We start from the raw sequence: 6,830 nt of genomic DNA, 5'->3' as shown, positions 1-6,830 counted from the left end.
TATATATAGTCCACGGTGTTTTATGGTGACCCAGAATTCCGACGTCATTTTAGCAAAAAACTTTCATGGACCTCTGTTAAGACCTTAACTATGGAGCCAGTTGGTCGCCATGGCAAAAACGACCCATTTACAAGGTCAAAGTCCCCCAGAGCAGGTAAACCCCCTATTTTGCCGATTTTCATGTGCTATAGTGCACAACATTTTATGGTGACCTGGAATTTCGACGTCATTTTTGCCAAAAACCTACATGGACATCCGTTAAGAGCTAAGATATAGAACTAGTTGGTCTCCAGGGCCAAGGCGGCCCATTTACAAGGTCAAACAATCCCTAGAGCAGTTAAACCTCTCATTTTGCCTTTTTTCGTGTGCTATAGTCCACAACATTTTATGGTGACCTGAAATTCCGATGTCATTTTTGCCAAAAACTTACATGGGCCTCCGTTAAGACCTTATCTATTGATCTAGTTGGTCGCCACGACCAAAACGACCCATTGAAAAGGTCAAACGAGCCCCAGAGAAGGCAAACCCCCCGTTTTGCCGATTTTTGTGTGCTATAGTCCACGACATTTTATGGTGACCCGGAATACCGTCGTCATTTTTGCCAAAAACTTACATGGACCTCTGTTAAGACATCATCTATTGAGCTAGTTGGTCGCCACAGCTAAAACACCCCATTTAAGAGGTCAAACGAGCCCAGAGCAGGTAAACCCCTTATTTTGCCAATTTTCGTATGCTATAGTCCATGACATTTTATGGTGACTCGGAATTCCGACGTCATTTTTGCCAAAAACTTACATGAACCTCCGTTAAGACCTTTTGCTATGGAACCAGTTGGTCACCAGGGCCAAAGCAGCCCATTCACAAGGTCAAACAGGCCCTAGATCATATAAACCCCCCATAGTCCATAACATTTTATGGTGACCCTGAATTTCGTCGTCATTTTTGCCAAAAAATTACATGAACCTCCGTTAAGACCATATCTATGGAGCCAATTGGTCGCAACGGCCAAAATGGCTCATATATAAGGTTAAACGAGCCCCAGGGCAAGTAAGCATCCTATTTTGTCGATTTTCGCGTGCTATAGTCCACAACATTTTATGGTGACTCAGAATTTCGACGTCATTTTTGCCAAAAACTTACATGGACCTTCGTTAAGACCTTAGTTATGGAGCCAGTTGGTTGCCACGGCCAGAACGGTCATTTACAAGGTCAAACGATCCCAGAGCAGGTGAACCCACCATTTCGACGATTTTTGTGTGCTATAGTCCACGATAATTTATGGTGACCCAAAATTCCAATGTCATTTTTTCCAAAATCTTACATGGACCTTCGTTAAGACCTTAGTTATAGAGCTAGTTGGTCGCCATTGCTAAAACAACCCATTTACAAGGTCAAACAAGCCCAGAGATGGTAAACCCCCCTATTTTACTAATTTTCGTGTGCTATAGTCCACGACATTTTATGGTGACCCAGAATTCTGACGTCATTTCTGCCAAAAACTTACATAGACCTCCATTAAGACCTTATCAATGAAGCAAGTTGGTCACCACGGCCAAAACCGCCCATTGACAAGGTCAAACGAGCCCAGAGCAGGTAAACCCTCTATATTGCAAGTTTTCGTGTGCTACAATCCATGGCATTTTATGGTTACCTAGAATTCCGACGTCATTTTTGCTAAAAACTTACATGGACCTCCGTTAAGACCTTAGCTATGGATCCAGTTGGTTGCCACGGCCAAAGCGGCCCATTTACAAGGTCAAAGGATCCCCAGAGAAGGTAAACATCTAATTTTGCCTATTTTTGTATGCTACAGTCTATGACATTTTATGGTGACCTAGAATTTCGACGTTATTTTTGCCAAAAACTTACATGGACCTCCGTTAAGACCTTCTTTATGGAGCCAGTTTGTCGCCACGGCCAAAACGGCCCACTTATAAAGTCAAACGAGCCCCAGAGCAAGTAAACCCCTTGGTTTGCCGATTTTCGTGTACTATAGTCCACGGCATTTTATGGTGATTCGAAATTCTGACCTCATTTTTGCCAAAAACTTTCATGGAACTCTATGCTATAGTCCACGACATTTTATAGTGACCCGGAATTTCAACGTCATTTGTGCCAAAAACTTACATGGACCTCCGTTAAGAGCTTAGCTATGGAGCCACTTGTTCTCCATGGCCAAAATGACACATTTACGAGGTCAAACGACCCCAGAGTAGGTAAGCCCCCAATTTTGCCAATTTTCATGTGTTATAGTCCAGATTAATTTATGGTGATCCGGAATTCCGACGTCATTTTTGCCAAAAAATTAGATGGACCTTTGATAAGACCTTAGATATGGAGCCAAAACGGCCCATTGACAAGGTTAAACGACCCATAGAGTAGGTAAACCCCTAATTTTGCCAATTTTCGTGTACTATAGTCCACAACATTTTATGGTGACTCGGAATTACGATGTCATTTTTGCCAAAAACTTACATGGACCTCCGTTAAGACCTTAGATATGGAGCCAGTTGGTTGCCATGGTCAAAGCGGCCCATTTACAAGGTCAAACGAGCCTAGAGCAGGTAAGTCCCCCATTTTGCCAATTTTCGTGTGCTATAGTCCACGACATTTTATGGTGACCTAGAATTCCGACGTCAATTTTGCCAAAAACTTACATGGACCTCCGTTAAGACCTTAGCTATGGAGTCAGTTGGTCGCCACGGCTAAAATGACCCATTTACAAAGTCAAATGAGCCTAGAGCCAATAAACCCCCCATTTTTCGTGTGCTATAGTCCATGACATTTTATGGTGACCCAGAATTCTGCTGTCATTTTATCCATAAACTTATATAGACATCTGTTAAGACCTTAGCTATGGAGACAGTTGGTCGCCACAGCCAAAACGACCCATTTACAAGGTCAAACGAGCCCTAGAGCAGGTACACCCTCATTTTGCCGATTTTTGTATGTTATAGTCCACGACATGTTATGGTGACCCAGAATTCCTACGTTATTTTTTCCAATACTTTACATGGACCTTCATTAAGACCTTAGCTATGGAGCCAATTGGTCGCGATAGCCAAAACGACCAATTTACAAGGTCAAACGAAACCCAGAGCAGGTAAACCCCCCATTTTGCCAATTTTCGTGTGCTATGGTCCACACCATTTTATGGTGACCTGGAATTTCGACGTCATTTTTGCTAAAAACTTACATGGACCTCCGTTAAGACCTTAGCTATGGAGCCAGTTGGTCGCCACAGCCAAAACGGCCAATTTACAAGGTCAAACGAGCCCCACATCAGGTAAACCCTCTATTTTGCCAATTTACTAAGGACTCATCAGTACTCAGCATCCAGATCAAACATAGATCGATTTTCAGTCCGCATTCAGCAGGTTTAGTGGCGAGTCCTCATATTTAGAGGACAGCAGACATGCTTTCCTTTCAGTCTTTACTTTTAGTTTTCAGTTTTCGTTAAGAGTTAGCTGGGGGCAGTCTCAACAACTCACCTTAGTTAGAGACTTTTCAGACGTAGTAGTAGATGCAACTTGAATTGTTATGTGGTGTTTCAGTCATCACTAGACTTTCATTATAGTTTATACATTCATACTAGTTGGGTATTTCCCCACTTTCAGTTATCTATTGTTTTAGCTTCCGTATAGTACATGTCTTATTCAGTTATTCTCAGTATGCTTAATATATGCCAGACACAGGGTTAGCTTGGAGTCACTCGTGATCCTAGGTCCCGTGTTACGTCAAAGGGATAGCCTCATGGTGTGATACTAGATGAGGATGAAATTAGGCCGAAAATCTTCTAACGAAACTGGGAGTGATTGTAGCCACCTGATTTTTGTTGAGAATAGTCTACACTGCTTTTCCTTGCCCTTTTACACTCCCTCTCACCTTTCTTAAATTTCTCTTACTTTATTTGTTAGGCATGAGTCATCAATTTGAGATGTCCATCTACTTAATCAACATAGCATACCAGCAGTCTTACACTTCTTAACCCTGGTCTCAGAAACTCCTAAAACAAACTTACTCATACGGGCCCTTGAATATATAATACCTCGAAATCTGAACTAGGATTGAACAAAAGAGAAGGGCAAACCACGAAAGGGTCCACGGGCCATGAATAGGACCACGGCCCCTCACCCTGCTCGCGGTTAAGGAAATAAAAAAGTGAGAAAAGACCAAAACAACCTTAACTCAAAAGCTATCGAAATATTCCACAAGGCCATATATGAACCGTGGTTTGAACTACGATCGGTAGATCCTATCTGTGTGGTATTCAAGCTAAAGTTTTAAGTCTCTTTTCTACCAGCCATATTTACGACCCGTAGATTGGTTTACGACCTGTTGTTTAAAGATTTCTTGAGTAATGTATATGTTAGCGATTTCTAAAAAGTTTAGGAGATGAACTTGTAGGTCTTCATAATGTAAACATGTGAACTACATGCCTTTGTAAACATGTGAACTACATGCCTTTGTGTAGAAGTTAAACCATGTTCTCTTCAACACCAAATTTTTTGTAATATCAGACTTTACAATATTGGAGTTTACACTGCTAATGTGCTAATGTGTGATACTGCCACATCACACACTACCATCAGGGTTTGATTTAAACTTGCAAAAGTCTAACCCAACACACAATCACGCTCAAAAGCCTCAGGACCCAAACAACTATCCAACGAAGTCACACATTACCTTTCGAACCCAACAGAACTATTGAAATTATTGACTTGAATTGTTGATTTTGGTAAAAATTTAAATTTTCAAAATCTAAAAACCCGCTCATTACTCGCTTGATCACCTTAGAAATCGTGTCACTTGTAATGACCATAGAGGTCATATTTGGAAATTTTCATAAAATGACCGTTTTACCCCTCCCGATAGTTGCCCTGAGTCCTAATTGTTGTATTTTCGAAGTTGGTTTGAAGGAAAAATTGATGAAAAGTTGAGTTTTTAAGAGTTAAAGTTTGGTTAAAAGTTCCATTTCGAGTCATTTGGAGTTTCGAGACTCGAATCGGATTTTCGTCGATTCCAGTAGTTTTAGAATGTCAAAACGGGTCTATGAGAATTTACGAAGTCAAATTTGGAGTTAAAACGATGATTTGAGGTCCTAAGTTGCAAAAATTGTGAAATTTTGATCAAGACTTGACTTTGGTCAACAAANATTCTAAGTCTAGAATGAGTCTTGGTTGAATTTTTAGAGGCCCCGAGTGCGTTTCGAGTTTTTGAGCCTAAAGTTAGTTTCTTGATGCCTTATCGGATACCGGGTCAAGGAGACCTCGAATTCAAATTCCGACGATTTCATTGAGTCCGAAATGTCATTTTCAAGCTAGTAGCATATTTGGTTTGTGTTCGGGAAGTGCCAAATGAGTTTTGGGTGAGCTTTTAAGCTTCTTGGATGCTTTGACACTATTTCAGCATATTGTGGCAACTAAAGAGTTCACTATTAGTTTTAAAGGTTGAAAAATTATTCCAAAGGTTCTGAAATTTCGAGCATGAATTATAGGACTTATCTACAAATTTTGGTGCATTTTTGCTAACCCGAGATTGGACTTTTATCGCAAATAAGAAATAATTGTTTACCTAGTAGAAATGATATTTGACTGGGCAAACGAGCATGAAATTGAGCTCCGATTGAACAAGAAGGTCCATATCATTATTTAAGACATTTACAACAAAGAATCAGGTCATTTCACTATCGTATGAGGAAATTACGACCTTTTTAGTGAAAAATTAACTGCTGTTTTTCTGATGCATAACAGTCATGTACTGTTATAAAAATCTTAGACTGTGTTCATTTGGTATTTTGAGCATATCGGGAGTTCTAAAGATCGGAATGAAGTGATTCTTGCGGGTTTCTTCTTGAATTAATATGAGGGTTAGTATTCAATCTTCAATTCGACATTTTCTCATAATTTCTTTATCTAGTCCCTATCCGTAAATCTCTTGGGAAAAATTAGGGTTTTATCGATTTGGACTCCCTTTTTGATGAAAAAGGTATATTTACGATCCTTATGTTATGGGTAAACTGATTTTAGCATAAAATTATTAATTCATCGATTATTTTCATCATATTAACCGCATACAATTTGGACCTTCCCGATAAAGTTAAAGTTTGACAAATTGAGAATTTCAAGGTCGATCTTAACTCCGTTTTTGATGAAATTTGATATTTGAACTTATCTAAGCATGGGTAAGATGTTTTTCAAGAGATATTTCATTTTTGAGTTGGGGTTTTGGATCTGAATATTTTAGACTTCTTCAAGAATGTGGATTTTCCTTCAAATTGAGTTTGTGAATTGATTTCAACTCCGTTTTTAAATTGGTTTTCACCATTAGCTTCCAAATACTTTAAGGATCACTTTACATCAAAAATTTTCAGATTTGGGTATCGTTTTCCGGTATGAGACTTTTGGACCGTTTTGCCCTTTTTCCCTAAATTTCTTGATATTGGTGTCATTGGACTCGAATTGTGACTGTGAATAATTGTTTGAATAGATTATCGTGAGTAAGGTTGTGGCCAAGGGATGTGTTTTGAGTTTATGGTATTGAAAGATGAACATTTATTAAGAGACTTCAGGAACGTCTTATTTCTCCGGTCATTTATTCAACAACGAGAATAGTTTTTGTGTGACTTATACAACGGAAGTGTCTAGACAATGAAGAATGGTGTAAGTAAGAGAATGACTATGTTGAGAGTGCTGCGACTTTGGAAACTATAGTTTGTGAAGTTCGTCATAAGGGAATGGATTGTGTAGTATATTATGATGATGAAGTTGCACCAACCAAAATTAGAAGTTCTACGGTGGCTTTATAGTGTGGGTGTATATCATTACAAG

This window comes from Solanum stenotomum, chromosome 9 (assembly GCF_019186545.1).
Source record: "Solanum stenotomum isolate F172 chromosome 9, ASM1918654v1, whole genome shotgun sequence".
Classification (NCBI taxonomy): Eukaryota; Viridiplantae; Streptophyta; class Magnoliopsida; order Solanales; family Solanaceae; genus Solanum; species Solanum stenotomum.
Note: the sequence above shows the minus strand (reverse complement) of the source record.